We start from the raw sequence: 18,054 nt of genomic DNA, 5'->3' as shown, positions 1-18,054 counted from the left end.
TTTCTCATCAAATGAAGCAGCCTCAAGGCCCTGAGTTGGTCCAGTGATAGCCCTAGGGGTACTCTATATTTACAAATATCCAAGAGCCCCATATGTTATATATTATGGGCCCCAGGGGCCCAAATGTTAAAATATGGTGCAACAGATTGACAAGCCTAGCTCTAAAAGTACAAGATCACTGGGGCTCATATATGGCATATGTATGGGCCCTAAGTTGTAGATGTGCCTTTTGCCCATTTTGGCCCCAGATTTACAAGGCTAGGGGCCCCAGGGGCCCAAATGTTAAAACAAAGGGCCGGCCGTTTCTCAGCAAATAAAGTAGCTACAGAGTTCAGATTTGGTACACAGATAGGTCTTTAGTATCATATTGTCATATGCCGTTAAACCAAACGGCCGGTTGTTTCTCATCAAATAAACCAGCTTCAGGGCTCAGAGTTTGTACACAGATTGCACCTGAGAATTATATTGTTACTAACACCCACCCCATACACATAGGACTAAACAGATCCACAGAGAATAGTGTAATTATAATATAGATGACATCACCGTTAAGGCTGTTTCAGTTAAATTACGTACCCATTGGCTGTTCCATTTAATTTACATACTCCCTCTGAAATGGCCACAAAATAGGCTGTTCCATTTAATTTACATACTCCCTCTGAAATGGATGTTCTTTATTTTAAGTGGTACGAGAGTGCAACCTACATTAAAATAAAGCTTGTGAATTGGACTTTCAATTTTTCCACATTTTTCACCCAATTGGGCTACTTTTTACAATTTCTTTATTTTAAGTGCTACGAGGGTGCAACCTACATTAAATTAAAGCTTGTGACTTGGACCTTCACTTTTTAAACATTTTCCGCCCAATTTGGCGACTTTTTACAATTTCTTCATTTTATGTCCTCAGCAAATAAGAACTATAAGTTTGTCTATACCGATAACATGCGGGTATAGCCGTATTTGTGAACAAATATAAGGCCCTCTAGTTTCTTCTCCTCCTTATACCCGCATGCGAAGCATGGACGGGTATATTGTTATCCTTTGGTTTCTTCTCCTTCTTCTTCTTCTCCTCCTTCTCCTTCTCCTCCATCAAACACATCATTCTGTCAAGGCTAGCGCTAAAACTACAAAGGCCCTGGGGCCCATATGTGGTACACTTATGGGCCTACTACCCCGTAGAAGTGCCTTTTGCCCATCTTGGCCCCAGAGGTCAAAGGTCACGGGCCCCAGGGGCCCAAATGTGAAAATACAAAGCACGCCGTTTCTCATCAAATGAAGCAGCCTCGGGGCTCTCAGTTGGTACACTGATAGCCCTAGGGGCACTCTATATTTACAAATATACAAGAGCCCCATATGTTATATATTATGGGCCCCAGGGGCCCAAATGTTACAATATGGTGCAACAGATTGACAAGCCTAGCTCTAAAAGTACAAGATCACTAGGGCTCATACATGGCATATGTATGGGCCCTAAGTTGTAGATGTGCCTTTTGCATGTTTTGGCCCCAGATTTACAAGGCTAGGAGCCGCAGGGGCCAAAATGTTAAAACAAAGGGCCGGCCGTTTCTCAGCAAATAAAGTAGCTACATGGTTCAGATTTGGTACACAGGTAGGTCTTTAGTATTGTTTTGTCAAATGTATGTATAACCCCCATATGTCACATAATATGGGCCCCAAGGCCCCAAACGCTAAAACATAGGGCCGGCCGTTACTCAGTAAATAAAGCAGCTACAATGCCCAGCTTGAGTTTACTGATAGCACTTGAGAATTATACTTCAACATATGTACATGAGCCTCATAAGTAAAAAAATATGGGCCCCAGGGCCCCACATGTTAAAAACAAAGGGCCGGCCGTTTCTCATCAGTTAAAGCAGCTTTAGGGCTCAGAGTTTGTACACAGATTGCACCTGAGAATTTCATTGTTATATGTACATATGAGCCCCATATACCACATAATATGGGCCCCAGGGCCCCAAATGCTAAAACATAGGGCCAGCCATTACTCAGTAAATAAAGCAGCTACAGGGTTCAGATTTGGTACACAGATAGGTCTTTAGTATTATATTGTCATATGTATATATAATCCCCATATGTCACATAATATGGGCCCCAGGGCCCCAAACGCTAAAACATAGGGCCGGCCGTTACTCAGTATATGAAGCAGCTACAATGCCCAGCTTGAGTCTACTGATAGCACTTGAGAATCATACTTTAACATATGTACATGAGCCCCATAAGTCATATATATTGGGCCCCAGGGCCCCAAATGTTAAAACAAAGGGCCGGCCGTTTCTCATCAAAGAAAGCAGCTTCCGGGCTCAGAATATGTACACAGATAGCACCTGAGAAGTATATTGTTACTAACACCCACACGCCCATCCACCCCACACACGTAGGACTAAACAGACAGATCGTATTATCATAATTGGAAATACCAGCGTGAAGCGTTAAGGCTGTTCCAGTTAAATTACATACCCATTGGCTGTTCCATTTAATTTACATACTCCCTCTGAAATGGCCCCCAAAAAGCTGTTCCGTATAATTTACATACTCCCTCTGAAATGGCTGTTCCATTTAATTTACATACTCCCTCTGGAATAGTTTCCCCTGAATCATATTGCATAGCCTCACTGTGAGTAAGAGAGACTGACAACAGCACCCTATGGAGAATAAGAGAGACGACTCCCCTGTGAGGGGACTTTTTACAATTTCTTTATTTTAAGTGCTACGACAGTGCAACCTACATTCAATTAAAGCTTGTTACTTGGACTTTCACTTTTTACACATTTTCTGCCCAATTGGGCGACTTTTTACAATTTCTTTATTTTAAGTCCTCAGCAAATAAGGACTGTAAGTTTGGGTACATGCGGGTATAGCCGTATTTGTGTACAAATATATAGCCTTCTAGTTCTCCTTCTCCTTCTCCTATCAAACACATCATTCTGTCAAGGCTAGCGCTAAAACTACAAGGGCCCCAGGGCGCATATGTGGTACACTTATGGGCCCTACCCCGTAGAAGTGCCTTTTGCCCATTTCGGCCCCAGAGGTCAAAGGTCACGGGCCCCAGGGGCCCAAAGGTGAAGATATTGGAAGATCGGATGCCGTTTCTCATCAGATGAAGCAGCCTCAGGGCCGTGAGTTGGTACACTGATAGCCCCAGGGTTACTCTATAAATACAAGTATACAAGAGCCCCATATGTTATATATTATGGGCCCCAGGGCCCCAAATGTTAAAAATATGGGGCAACAGATTGACAAGCCTAGCTCTAAAGCTACAAGGGCACTAGGGCTCATATGTTGCACATGTATAAGCCCTAAATTGTAGATGTGCCTTTTGCCCATTTTGGCCCCAGATGTACAAAGCTAGAGGCCCCAGGGGCCCATATGTTAAAACAAAGGGCCGGCCGTTTCTCAGCAAATAAAGTAGCCACAGGGCTCAGATTTGGTACACAGATAGGTTTTCAGTATTATATTTTCATATGTATATGTGTACCCCATATGTCACATAATATGGGCCCCTGGGCCCCAAACGCTAAAACATAGGGCCGGTCGTTACTTTGTAAATAAAGCAGCTTTAGGGCTCAGAGTTAGTACACAGATTGCACCTGAAAATCACATTGTTATATGTACATGTGAGCCCCAAATATCACATTATATGGGCACCAGGGCCCCAAACGCTAAATCATAGGGCCGCCGTTACTCAGTAAATAAAGCAGCTACAGGGTTCAGATTTGATACACTAAACGGTCTTCAGCATTATATTGTTATATGTGTATATTAGCCCCATGTGTCACACAATATGGGCCTCAGGGCCCCAAACTCTAAAACATAGGGCCGGCCGTTACTCAGTAAATAAAGAAGCTACAATGCCCAGCTTTAGCCTACTGATAGAACTATAGAATTATACTTCAACATATGTACATGAGCCTCATAAGTCAAATACAATGGGCCCTGGGGCCCCAAATGTTAAAACAAAGGGCCAGCCGTTTTTCATCATATAAAGCAGCTTTAGGGCTCAGAGTTTGTACACAGATTGCACCTGAAAATTACATTGTTATATGTACATATGAGCCCCATATATCACATAATATGGGCCCCAGGGCCCCAAGCGCTAAAACATAGGGCCGGCCATTACTCGGTAAATAAAGCAGCTACAGTGCCCAGCTTGAGTCGCTTGATTGCACTAGAGAATTATACTTCAACAAATGTACATGGACCTCATAACTCAAATATAATGGGCCCCAGGGCCCCAAATGTTAAAACAAAGGGCCGGCCGTTTCTCATCAAATAAAGCAGCTTCCGGGCTCAGCATTTGTACACAGATAGCACTTGAGAATTATATATATTGTTACTAACACCCACACCCCCACCCCACACACATAGGACTAAACAGACAAATCCGTATTATAATATAAAAATTGGAAATACCAGCGTGAAGCATTAAGGCTGTTCCAGTTAAATTACATATCCATTGGCTGTTCCATTTAATTTACATACTCCCTCTGAAATGGCCCCAAAATAGGCTGTTCCGTTTAATTTACATATTCCCTCTGGAATGGCTGTTCCATTTAATTTACATACTCCCTCTGGAATAGTTTTCCCCTAATCATATTGCATAGCCTCACTGTGAATAAGAGAGACTGACAACAGCAACCTATGGAGAGTAAGAGAGACGCCTCCCCAGGAGGGGACTTTTTACAATTTCTTTATTTTAAGTGCTACGAGAGTGCAACCTACATTCAATTAAAGCTTGTGACTTGGACTTTCACTGTTTACACATTTTCTGCCCAATTGGGCGACTTTTTTACAATTTCTTTATTTTAAGTCCTCAGCAAATAAGGACTGTAAGTTTGGGTAAAAATAAAATAAATAAATGTTGTTTGATTTAACGTGCGCTTCAGCTAGGCATGGCCTAATTATCAGCACACTTCAACAATTATTCCGCTGCCATTAGGATATATCAGAATCATTTCCGCTTCACCAAGTCCGCAACTGATGCGCAGGTACTTTCAGCGACTTAGATTGTGATTACCCCAGCAGCTCCCCATTTTACACCTGGGTGGAGTGAAGCAATTGGGAATTAAGCTATCTTGCTCAAGGATGCAACACACTGGCCGTGGTGGGGCTCGAACCCGCAACCTTCCGATCATGAAGCTCGCGCCCTAACCATTGGGCCACCGTGCTTCCCGATAACATGCGGGTATAGCCGTATTTGTGTACAAATATATAGCCTTCTAGTTCTCCTCCTCCTCCTCCTCCTTTTCATCCTCCATCAAACACATCATTCTGTCAAGGCTAGCGCTAAAACTACAAAGGCCCTGGGGCCCATATGTGGTACACTTATGGGCCTTACCCCGTAGAAGTGCCTTTTGCCCATCTTGGCCCCAGAGGTCAAAGGTCACGGGCCCCAGGGGCCCAAATGTGAAAATACAAAGCACGCCATTTCTCATCAAATGAAGCAGCCTCAGGGCCATGATTTGGTACACTGATAGCCCTAGGGGTACTCTATATTTACAAATATACAAGAGCCCCATATGTTATATAATATGGGCCCCAGGGGCCCAAATGTTAAAATATGGTGCAACAGATTGACAAGCCTAGCTCTAAAAGTACAAGATCACTAGGGCTCATATGTGGCATATGTATGGGCCCTAAGTTGTAGATGTGCCTTTTGCCCATTTTGGCCCCATATGTACAAGGCTGGGGGCCCCAGGGGCCCAAATTTTAAAACAAAGGGCCGGCCGTTTCTCAACAAATAAAGTAGCTACGGGGTTCAGATTTGGTACACAGATAGGTCTTTAGTATTACTAGTATATTGTCATATGTATATATAATCCCCATATGTCACATAATATGGACCCCAGGGCCACAAGCGCTAAAACATAGGGCCGGTCGTTACTCATTAAATAAAGCAGCTACAATGCCCAGCTTGAGTCTACTGATAGCACTTGAGAATCATACTTCAACATATGTACATGAGCCCCATAAGTCATATATATTGGGCCCCATGGCCCCAAATGTTAAAACAAAGGGCCGGCCGTTTCTCATCATATAAAGCAGCTTTATGGCTCAGAGTTGGTACACAGTTTGCAACTGAGAACTACATTGTTATATGTACATATGAGCCCCATATATCACATAATATTGGCCCAGGGCCCCAAATGCGAAAACATAGGGCCGGCCGTTACTCAGTAAATAAAGTAGCTACAGTGGCCAGCTTGAGTCTACTGATAGCACTAGGAAATTATACTTCAACATAATTATGTACATGGGCCTCATAAGTCAAATATTATGGGCCCCAGGGCCCCAAATGTTAAAACAAAGGGCGGGCCGTTTCTCATCAAATAAGGCAGCTTCCGGGCTCAGAATTTGTACACAGATAGCACCGGAGAATTATATTGTTACTAACACCCACACACCCATCCACCCCACACACGGAGGACTAAACAGACAGATCGTATAATATCATAATTGGAAATACCAGCGTGATGCGTTAAGGCTGTTCCAGTTAAATTAAATACCCATTGGCTGTTTCATTTAATTTACATACTCCCTCTGAAATGGCCCCAAAAAGGCTGTTCCGTTTAATTTACATACTCCCTCTGAAATGGCTTTTTCATTTAATTTACATACTCCCTCTGGAATAGTTTCCTCTGAATCATATTGCATAGCCTCACTGTGAGTAAGAGAGACTGACAACAGCACCCTATGGAGAATAAGAGAGACGACTCCCCTGTGAGGGGACTTTTTACAATTTCTTTATTTTAAGTGCTACGACAGTGCAACCTACATTCAATTAAAGCTTGTGACTTGGACTTTCACTTTTTACACATTTTCTGCCCAATTGGGCGACTTTTTACAATTTCTTTATTTTAAGTCCTCAGCAAATAAGGACTGTAAGTTTGGGTACATGCGGGTATAGCCGTATTTGTGTACAAATATATAGCCTTCTAGTTATACCCGCATGCGAAGCATGGACGGGTATATTGTTATCCTTATACCCGTATGCAGAGCATGCAGGGTATCTTCCCATCCTTGGGTTTCATCTTCTCCTCCTCCTTCTCCTCCTCCTCCTCCATCAAACACATTATTCTGTCAAGGCTAGCGCTAAAACTACAAGGGCCCCAGGGCCCATATGTGGTACACTCATGGGCACTACCCTGCAGATGTGCCTTTGCCCATCTCGGCCCCAGAGGTCAAGGTCACGGGCCCCAGGGGCTCAAATGTAAAAAACACAAACCATGCCGTTTCTCATCAGATGAAGCAGCCTCAGGGCTCTGAGTTGGTACACTGATAGCCCCAGGGGTACTCTATAAATACAAGTATACATGAGCCCCATATGTTTTATATTATGGGCCCAGGGCCCCAAATGTTAAAAACAAGGGGCAACATATTGACAAGGCTAGCTCTAATGCTACAAGGGCACTAGGGCTCATATGTGGCACATGTATGAGGCCTAAATTGTAGATGTGCCTTTTGCCCATTTTAGCCCTAGAGGTTCAAGGCTAGGGGCCCCAGAGGCCCAAATGTTAAAACAAAGGGCCGGTCGTTTCTCAGCAAATAAAGTAGCTACAGGGTTCAGATTTGGTACACTAATAGGTCTGCAGCATTGTATTGTTATATGTATATATGAGCCCCATGTGTCACACAAAATGGGCCCCAGGGCCCCAAACGCTAAAACATAGGGCCGGCCGTTACTCAGTAAATAAAGCAGCTACAATGCCCAGCTTCAGTATACTGATAGAACTAGAGAATTATACTTCAACATATGTACATGAGCCTCATAAGTCAAATATTATGGGCCCAGGGCCCCGAATGTAAAAATCAAAGGGCCGGTCGTTTCTCATCAAATAAAGCAGCTTTAGGGCTCAGAGTTTGTACACAGATTGCACTTGAAAATTATATTGTTATATGTACATGTGAGCCCTATATATCACATTATATGGGCCCCAGGGCCCCAAACGCTAAATCATAGGGCCGGCCGTTACTCAGTAAATAAAGCAGCTACAGGGTTCAGATTTGGTACACTAAACGGTCTTTAGCATTATATTGTTATATGTGTATATGAGCCCCATGTGTCACACAATATGGGCCTCAGGGCCCCAAACCCTAAAACATAGGGCCGGCCGTTACTCAGTAAATAAAGCAGCTACAATGCTCAGCTTGAGTCTACTGATAGCACTTGAGAATCATACTTCAACATATGTACATGAGCCCCATTAGTCATATATATTGGGCCCCAGGGCCCCAAATGTTAAAACAAAGGGCCGGCCGTTTCTCATCATATAAAGCAGCTTTATGGCTCGGAGTTTGTACACAGATTGCACCTGAGAATTACATTGTTATATGTACATATGAGCCCCATATATCACATAATATTGGCCCCAGGGCCCCAAACGCTAAAACATAGGGCCGGCCGTTACTCAGTAAATAAAGTAGCTACAGTGGCCAGCTTGAGTCTACTGATAGCACTAGAGAATTATACTTCAACATAATTATGTACATGGGCCTCATAAGTCAAATATTATGGGCCCCATGGCCCCAAATGTTAAAATAAAGGGCGGGCCGTTTCTCATCAAAGAAAGCAGCTTCCGGGCTCAGAATATGTACACAGAATTATACTGTTACTAACACCCACACACTCATCCACCCCACACACGTAGGACTAAACAGACAGATCGTATTATATCATAATTGGAAATACCAGCGTGAAGCGTTAAGGCTGTTCCGGTTAAATTACATACCCATTGGCTGTTCCATTTAATTTACATACTCCCTCTGAAATGGCCTCAAAAGGCTGTTCCGTATAATTTACATACTCCCTCTGAAATGGCTGTTCCATTTAATTTACATACTCCCTCTTGAATAGTTTCCCCCTAATCATATTGAATAACCTCACTGTGAGTAAGAGATACTGACAACAGCAACCTATAGAGAGTAAGAGAGACAACTCCCCTGGGGGGGACTTTTTACAATTTCTTTATTTTAAGTGCTACGACAGTGCAACCTACATTCAATTAAAGCTTGTGACTTTGACTTTCACTTTTACACATTTTCTGCCAATTGGGCGACTTTTTACAATTTCTTTATTTTAAGTCCTCAGCAAATAAGGACTGTAAGTTTGGGTACACCGATAACATGCGGGTATAGCCGTATTTGTGTACAAATATATAGCCTTCTAGTTATACCCGCATGCGAAGCATGAACGGGTATATTGCCATTCTATGGTTTCTTCTCCTTCTCCTCCTCTTCTCCTTCTCCTCCTCTTCCTCCTTCTCCATCAAACACAACATTCTGTCAAGGCTAGCGCTAAAACTACAAGGGCAACAGGGCCCATATGTGGTACACTTATGGGCCCTAACCCGTAGATTTATCCTTTGCCCATCTTGGCCCCAGAGGTCAAAGGTCACGGGCCCCTGGGGCCCAAATGTAAAAATACAAAGCATGCCGTTTCTCATCAAATGAAGCAGCCTCAGGGCCCTGAGTTGGTACACTGATAGCCCCAGGGGTACTCTATATATACAAGTATACATGAGCCCCATATGTCATATATTATGGGCCCCAGGGCCCCAATTGTTAAAATAAGGGGCAACAGATTGACAGAGCTAGCGCTAAAACTACAAGGGCCCCAGGGCCCATATGTGGTACACATATGGGCCCAACCCCGTAGATTTATCCTTTGCACATCTTGGCCCCAGAGGTCAAAGGTCACGGGCCCCAGGGGCCCAAATGTAAAAATACAAAGCATGCTGTTTCTCATTAAATGAAGCAGCCTCGGGGCCCTGAGTTGGTACACTGATAGATCCAGGGGTACTCTATATATACAAGTATACATGAGCCCCACATGTCATATATTATGGGCCCCAGGGCCCCAAATGTTAAAATAAGGGGCAACAGATTAACAAGGCTGGCTATAAAACTACAAGGGCACTAGGGCTCATATGTGGCACATGTATGGGCCCTAGGTTGTAATGTGTCTTCTGCCCATTTTGGCCCCAGATGTTTAAGGCTAGGGGCCCCAGATGCCCAAATGTTAAAACAAAGGGCCGGTCGTTTCTCAGCAAATAAAGTAGCTACAGGGTTTAGATTTGGTACACTAATAAGTCTTCAGCATTATATTGTTATACGTATATATGAACCCCATGTGTCACATAATATGGGCCCCAGGGCCCTAAATGTTAAAGCAAAGGGCCGGCCGTTTTTCACCAAATAAAGCTGCTTCAGAGCTCAGAGTTTGTACACAGACTGCACCTGAGAATTACATTGTTATATGTATATATGAGCCCCATATGTCACATAATATGGGCCCAGGGCCCCAAACGCTAAAACATAGGGCCAGCCGTTATTCAGTAAATAAAGCAGCTACAGTGCCCAGCTTGAGTCTACTGATAGCACTTGAGAATTATACTTCAACATGTGTACATGAGCCTCATAAGTCAAATATTATGGGCCAGGGCCCCAAAGGTTAAAAAGGGCCGTCCGTTTATAATCAAATAAAGCAGCTTCAGGGCTGGGAGTTTGTACACAGATTGCACCTGCGAATTATATTGTTTATAACACCCACTCCACCCCATTCACAGACAATAGCGTAATTATAATAATATAGATGACAGAAACGTTAAGGCTGTTCTATTTAATTTACATACTCCCTCTGAAATAGCCACAAAATAGGCTGTTCCATTTAATTTACATACTCCCTCTGAAATGGCTGTTCCATTTAATTTACATACCCCTCTGGAATAGCTTTCCCTAATCAAAGTGCATATTGTGAATTTCAATAGCGTATTAGGCCTATAATAATTATAGATGATGATAATTGGAAATACCATGTGTGAAGCGTTAAGGCTGTTCCATTCAAATTACATACCTTTGGCTGTTCCATTTAATTTACATACTCCCTCTGAAATGATCCCAAAATAGCTGTTCCATTTAATTTACATACTCCCTCTGAAAAGGCTGTTCGATTTAATGTACATACTCCCTTTGGAATAGCTTTCCCCTAATCAAATTGCATATTGTGAATTTCAATCTATCAAATTGCATAGCTTCACTGTGAATTAGAGAGACTGACAACAGCAACCTAAGTCCTCAGCAAATAAGGACTGTAAGTTTGTGTAAACCGATAACATGCGGGTATAGCCGTATTTGTGTACAAATATATAGCCGTCTAGTTATACCCGCATGCGCAGCATGGACGGGTATATTGCCATCCTTGGGTTTCATCTCCTTCTCCTCCTTCTCCTTCATCAAACACATCATTCTGTCAAGGCTAGCGCTAAAACTACAAAGGCCCTGGGGCCCATAGTGGTACACCTATGGGCCCTACCCCGTAGAAGTGCCTTATGCCCATCTTGGCCCCAGAGGTCAAAGGTCACGGGCCCCAGGGGCCCAAATGTGAAAATACAAAGCACGCCATTTCTCATCATATGAAGCAGCCTCAGGGCCCTGAGTTGGTACACTGATAGCCCTAGAGGTACTCTATATATACAATATACAAGAGCCCCATATGTTATATATTATGGGCCCCAGGGCCCATATGTTAAAATATGGTGCAACAGATTGACAAGCCTAGCTCTATAAGTATAAGATGACTAGGGCTCATATGTGGCATATGTATGGGCCCTAAGTTGTAGATGTGCCTTTTGCCCATATTGGCCCAAAATGTACAAGGCTAGGGGCCCCAGGGGCCTAAATGTTAAACAAAGGGCCGGCCGTTTCTCAGCAAATAAAGTAGCTACAGGGTTCAGATTTGGTACACAGATAGGTCTTTAGTATTATATTGTCATATGTATATATAACCCCATATGTCACATAATATGGGCCCCAGGGCCCCAAAAGCTAAAACATAGGGCCGGCCGTTACTCAGTAAATAAAGCAGCTACAGTGCCCAGCTTGAGTTTTCTGATAGTACTTGAGAATTATACTTCAACATATGTACATGAGCCCCATAAGTCAAATATTATGGGCCCCAGGGCCCCAAATGTTAAAACAAAGGGCCGGCCGTTTCTCATCAAATAAAGCAGCTTCAGGGCTCAGAGTTTGTACACAGATTGTACCTGAGAATTATATAGTTATATGTGCATATGAGCCCCATATGTCACATAATATGGGCCCAGGGCCCCACACGCTAAAACATAGGGCCGGCCGTTACTCAGTAAATAAAGTAGCTACACTGTCCAGCTTGAGTCTACTGATAGCACTTGAGAATTATACTTCAACATAATTATGTAAGTCATAAGTCAAATATTATGGGCCCCAGGGCCCCAAATGTTAAAACAAAGGGCGGGCCGTTTCTCATCAAAGAAACCAGCTTCCGGGCTCAGAATTGGTACACAGATAGCACCTGAGAATTATATTTTTACTAACACCCACACACCCATCCACCCCACACACGTAGGACTAAACAGACAGATCGTACGTGTTATGTCATTATTGGAAATACCAGCGTGAAGCGTTAAGGCTGTTCCAGTTAAATTACATACCCATTGGCTGTTCCATTTAATTTACATACTCCCTCTGAAATGTCCCCCAAAAGGCTGTTCCGTTTAATTTACATACTCCCTTTGAAATGGCTGTTCCATTTAATTTACATACTCTCTCTGAAACGGCAGTTCCATATAATTTACATACTACCCCTTGACTAGTTTCCCCTAATCATATTGCATAGCCTCACTGTGAGTAGAGAGACTGACAACAGCAACTTATGGAGAGTAAAGAGACGACTCCCTGGGAGGGGACTTTATACAATTTCTTTATTTTAAGTGCTACGACAGTGCAACCTACATTCAATTAAAGCTTGTGACTTGGACTTTCACTTTTTACACATTTTCTGCCCAATTGGACGACTTTTTACAATTTCTTTATTTTAAGTCCTCAGAAATAAGGACTATAAGTTTGGCTACACCGATAACATGCGGGTATAGCGGTATTTGTGTACAAATATATAGCCTTCTAGTTATACCCGCATGCGAAGCATGGACGGGTATATTGCCATCCTATGGTTTCTTCTTCTTCTTATACCCGCATGCGAAGCATGGACGGGTATATTGTTATCCTATGGTTTCATCTCCTTCTCCTCCTCCTTCTCCTCCTTCTCCTCCTACCAAACACATCATTCTGTCAAGGCTAGCGCTAAAACTACAAAGGCCCTGGGGCCCATATGTGGTACACTTATGGGCCCTACCCCTGTAGAAGTGCCTTTTGCCCATCTTGGCCCCAGAGGTCAAGGTCACGGGCCCCAGGGGCCCAAATGTGAAAATACAAAGCATGCCATTTCTCATCAAATGAAGCAGCCTCAGGGCCCTGAGTTGGTACACTGATAGCCCCAGGGGTACTCTATGATAACAAATATACAAGAGCCCCATATGTTATATATTATGGGCCCCAGGGGCCCAAATGTTAAAATATGGTGCAACAGATTGACAAGCCTAGCTCTAAAAGCACAAGATCACTAGGGCTCATATGTGGCATATGTATGGGCCCTAAGTTGTAGATGTGCCTTTTGCCCATTTTGGCCCCAGATGTACAATGCTAGGGGCCCCAGGGGCCCAAATGTTAAAACAAAGGGCCGGCCATTTCTCAGCAAATAAAGTAGCTACAGTGCTCAGATTTAGTACACAGATAGGTCTTCAGTATTATATTGTCACATGTATATATGACCCCCATATGTCACATCATATGGGCCCCAGGGCCCCAAACGCTAAAACATAGGGCCGGCCGTTACTCTGTAAATAAAGCAGCTACAATGCCCAGCTTGAGTCTACTGATAGAACTAGAGAATTATACTTCAACATATGTACGTGAGCTTCATAAGTAAAATATTATGGGCCCCAGGGCACAAAATGTTAAAACAAAGGGCCGGCTGTTTCTCATCAAATAAAGCAGCTTTAGGGCTCAGAGTTTGTACACAGATTGCACCTGAAAATTACACTGTTATATGTACATGTGAGCCCCATATATATTACATTATATGGGCCCTAGGGCCCCAAATGCTAAAACATAGGGCCGGCCGTTACTCTGTAAATAAAGCAGGTACAGTGCCCAGCTTGTGTCTACTGATAGCACTAGAGAATTAAACTTCAACATGTGTCCATGGGCCTCATAAGTCAAATATTATGGGCCCCAGGGCCCCAAATGTTATAACAAAGGGCCGGCCGTTTCTCATCAAATAAAGCAGCTTCCGGGCTCAGAATTTGTACACAGTAGCACCTGAGAATTATCACATACCAACCCACCTCACACACGTAGGACTAAACAGACATATCCGTATTATAATATAATAATTGGAAATACCAGCGTGAAGCGTTAAGGCTGTTCCAGTTAAATTACATACCCATTGGCTGTTCCATTTAATTTACACACTCCTCTGAAATGCCCCCAAAATAGGCTGTTCCGTTTAATTTACATACTCCCTCTGAAATGGCTGTTCCATTTAATTTACATACTCCCTCTGGAATAGTTTTCCCCTAATCGTAATGCATAGCCTCACTGTGAATAAGAGAGACTGACAACAGCAATCTATGGAGAGACGACTCCCCTGGGAGGGGACTTTACAATTTCTTTATTTTAAGTGCTACGACAGTGCAACCTACATTCATTTAAAGCTTGTGACTTGGACTTTCACTTTTTACACGTTTTCTGGCCAATTGGGCGACTTTTTACGATTTCTTTATTTTAAGTCCACAGCAAATAAGGACTGTAAGTTTGGGTTACCCACCCTACACACTTAGGACTAAACAGACATATCCGTATTATAATTATTAATATAATAATTGGAAATACCATCGTGAAGCGTTAAGGCTGTTCCAGTTAAATTACATACCCATTGACTGTTCTATTTAATTTACACACTCCTCTGAAATGGTCCCAAAATAGGCTGTTCTGTTTAATTTACATACTCCCTCTAAAATGGCTGTTCCATTTAATTTACATACTCCCTCTGGAATAGTTTTCCCCTAATCATATTGCATAGCCTCACTGTGAATAAGAGAGACTGACAACAGAAATCTATGGAGAGACAACTCCCCTGGCAGGGGACTTTATACAAGTTCTTTATTTTAAGTGCTGAGAGTGCAACCTGCATTAAATTAAAGCTTGTGACTTGGACTTTCAATTTTTACACATTTTCCACCCAATTGGGTGACTTTTTACAATTTCTATATTTTAAGTCCTCAGCAATTTGTACACAGATAGCACCTGAGAATTATATTGTTACTAACACCCCTCCCCTACGCACGCACCCATCCACCCCACACACGTAGGATTAAACAGACAGATCGTATTATATCATAATTGGAAATACCAGCGTGAAGCGTTAAGGCTGTTCCAGTTAAATTACATATCCATTGGCTGTTCCATTCAATTTACATACTCCCTCTGAAATGGCCCCAAAATAGGCTGTTCCGTTTAATTTACATACTCCCTCTGGAATGGCTCTTCCATTTAATTGACATACTCCCTCTGGAATAGTTTTCCCTAATCATATTGCATAGCCTCACTGTGAATAAGAGAGACTGACAACAGCAACATATTATGGAGAGTAAGAGAGACGCCTCCCCTGGGAGGGGACTTTTTACAATTTCTTTATTTTAAGTGCTACGACAGTGCAACCTACATTCAATTTAAGCTTGTGACTTGGACTTTCACTGTTTACACATTTTCTGCCCAATTGGGCGACTTTTTTACAATTTCTTTATTTTAAGTCCTCAGCAAATAAGCACTGTAAGTTTGGGTACACCGATAACATGCGGGTATAGCCGTATTTGTGTACAAATATATAGCCTTCTAGTTATACCCGTATGCGAAGCATGAACGGGTATATTGCCATTCTATGGTTTCTTCTCCTTCTCCTTCTCCTTTTCCTCCATCAAACACAACATTCTGTCAAGGCTAGCGCTAAAACTACAAGGGCCACAGGGCCCATATGTGGTACACTTATGGGCCCTACCCCTCAGATTTATCCTTTGCCCATCTTGGCCCCAGAGGTCAAAGGTCACAGGCCCCAGGGGCCCAAATGTGAAAATACAAAGCATGCCGTTTCTCATCAAATGAAGCAGCCTCAGGGGCCTGAGTTGGTACACTGATAGCCCAGGGGTACTCTATATATACAAGTATACATGAACCCCATATGTCATATATTATGGGCCCCAGGGCCCCAAATGTTAAAACAAGGGGTAACAGATTGACAAAGCTAGCGCTAAAACTACAAGGGCCCCAGGGCCCATATGTAGTACACTTATGGGCCCTACCCCGTAGATTTATCCTTTGCACATATGGGCCCCAGAGGTCGAAGGTCACGGGCCCCAGGGGCCCAAATGTAAAAATACAAAGCATGCGGTTTCTCATTAAATGAAGCAGCCTCGGGCCCTGAGTTGGTACACTGATAGAGCCAGGGGTACTCTATATGTACAAGTATACATGAGTCCCATATGTCATATATTATGGGCCCCAGGGCCCCAAATGTTAAAATAAGGGGCAACAGGTTAACAAGGCTAGCTATAAAACTACAAGGGCACTAGGGCTCATATGTGGCACATGTATGGGCCCTAAGTTGTAATGTGTCTTCTGCCCATTTTGGCTCCAGATGTTTAAGGCTAGGGGCCCCAGAGGCCCAAATGTTAAAACAAAGGGCCGGTCGTTTCTCAACAAATAAAGTAGCGACAGGGTTTAGATTTGGTACACTAATAGGTCTTCAGCATTATATTGTTTTATGTATATATGAACCCTATGTGTCACATAATATGGGCCCCAGGGCCCCAAACGCAAAAACATAGGGCCGGTCGTTACTCAGTAAATAAAGCAGCTACAATGTCCAGCTTGAGTCTGCTGATAGCACTTGAGAAGTATATTTCAACATATGCACAGAGCCCCATAAGTCAAATATTATGGGCCCCAGGCCCCAAATGTTAAATCAAAGGGCCGGCCATTTTTCACCAAAGCTCAAAGTTTGTACACAGACTGCACCTGAGAATTATATTGTTATATGTACATATGAGCCCCATATGTCACATAATATGGGCCCAGGGCCCCAAACGCTAAAACATAGGGCCAGCCGTTACTCAGTAAATAAAGCAGCTACAGTGCCCAGCTTAAGTCTACTGATAGCACTTGAGAATTATACTTCAACATGTGTACATGAGCCTCATAAGTCAAATATTATGGGCCAGGGCCCCAAATGTTAAAAAAGGGCTGTCCGTTTATCATCAAATAAAGCAACTTCAGGGCTCGGAGTTTGTACACAGATTGCACCTGCGAATTATATTGTTAATAACACCCACCCCATCCCATTCACAGACAATTGCGTAATTATAATAATATAGATGACAGAAACGTTAAGGCTGTTCCAGTTAAATTACATACCCATTGGCTGTTCTATTTAATTTACATACTCCCTCTGAAATGGCTGTTCCATTTAATTTACATACTCCCTCTGGAATAGCTTTCCCTAATCAAATTGCACATTGTGAATTTCAATCTATCAAATTGCATAGCTTCACTGTGAATTAGAGAGACTGACAACAGCAACCTAAGTCCTCAGCAAATAAGGACTGTAAGTTTGTGTAAACCGATAACATGCGGGTATAGCCGTATTTGTGTACAAATATATAGCCTTCTAGTTTCTCCTCCTTCTCCTCCTTCTCCATCAAACACATCATTCTGTCAAGGCTAGCGCTAAAACTACAAAGGCCCTGGGGCCCATATGTGGTACACTTATAGACCCTACCCTGTAGAAGTGCCTTTTGCCCATCTTGGCCCCAGAGGTCAAGGTCACGGGCCCCAGGGGCCCAAATGTGAAAATACAAATCACGTCGTTTCTCATCAAATGAAGCAGCCTCAGGGCCATAAGTTGGTACACTGATAGTCCCAAGGGTACTCTATAAAAACAAGTATACATGAGCCCCATATGTTATATATTATGGGCCCCAGGGCCCCAAATGTTAAAAATATGGGGCAACAGATTGACAAGCCTAGCTCTAAAGCTACAAGGGCACTAGGGCTCATATGTTGCACATGTATAAGCCCTAAATTGTAAATATGCCTTTTGCCCATTTTGGC

This window comes from Amphiura filiformis, chromosome 4 (assembly GCF_039555335.1).
Source record: "Amphiura filiformis chromosome 4, Afil_fr2py, whole genome shotgun sequence".
In the NCBI taxonomy this organism is placed as follows: Eukaryota; Metazoa; Echinodermata; class Ophiuroidea; order Amphilepidida; family Amphiuridae; genus Amphiura; species Amphiura filiformis.
This window is presented reverse-complemented; position numbering follows the sequence as displayed.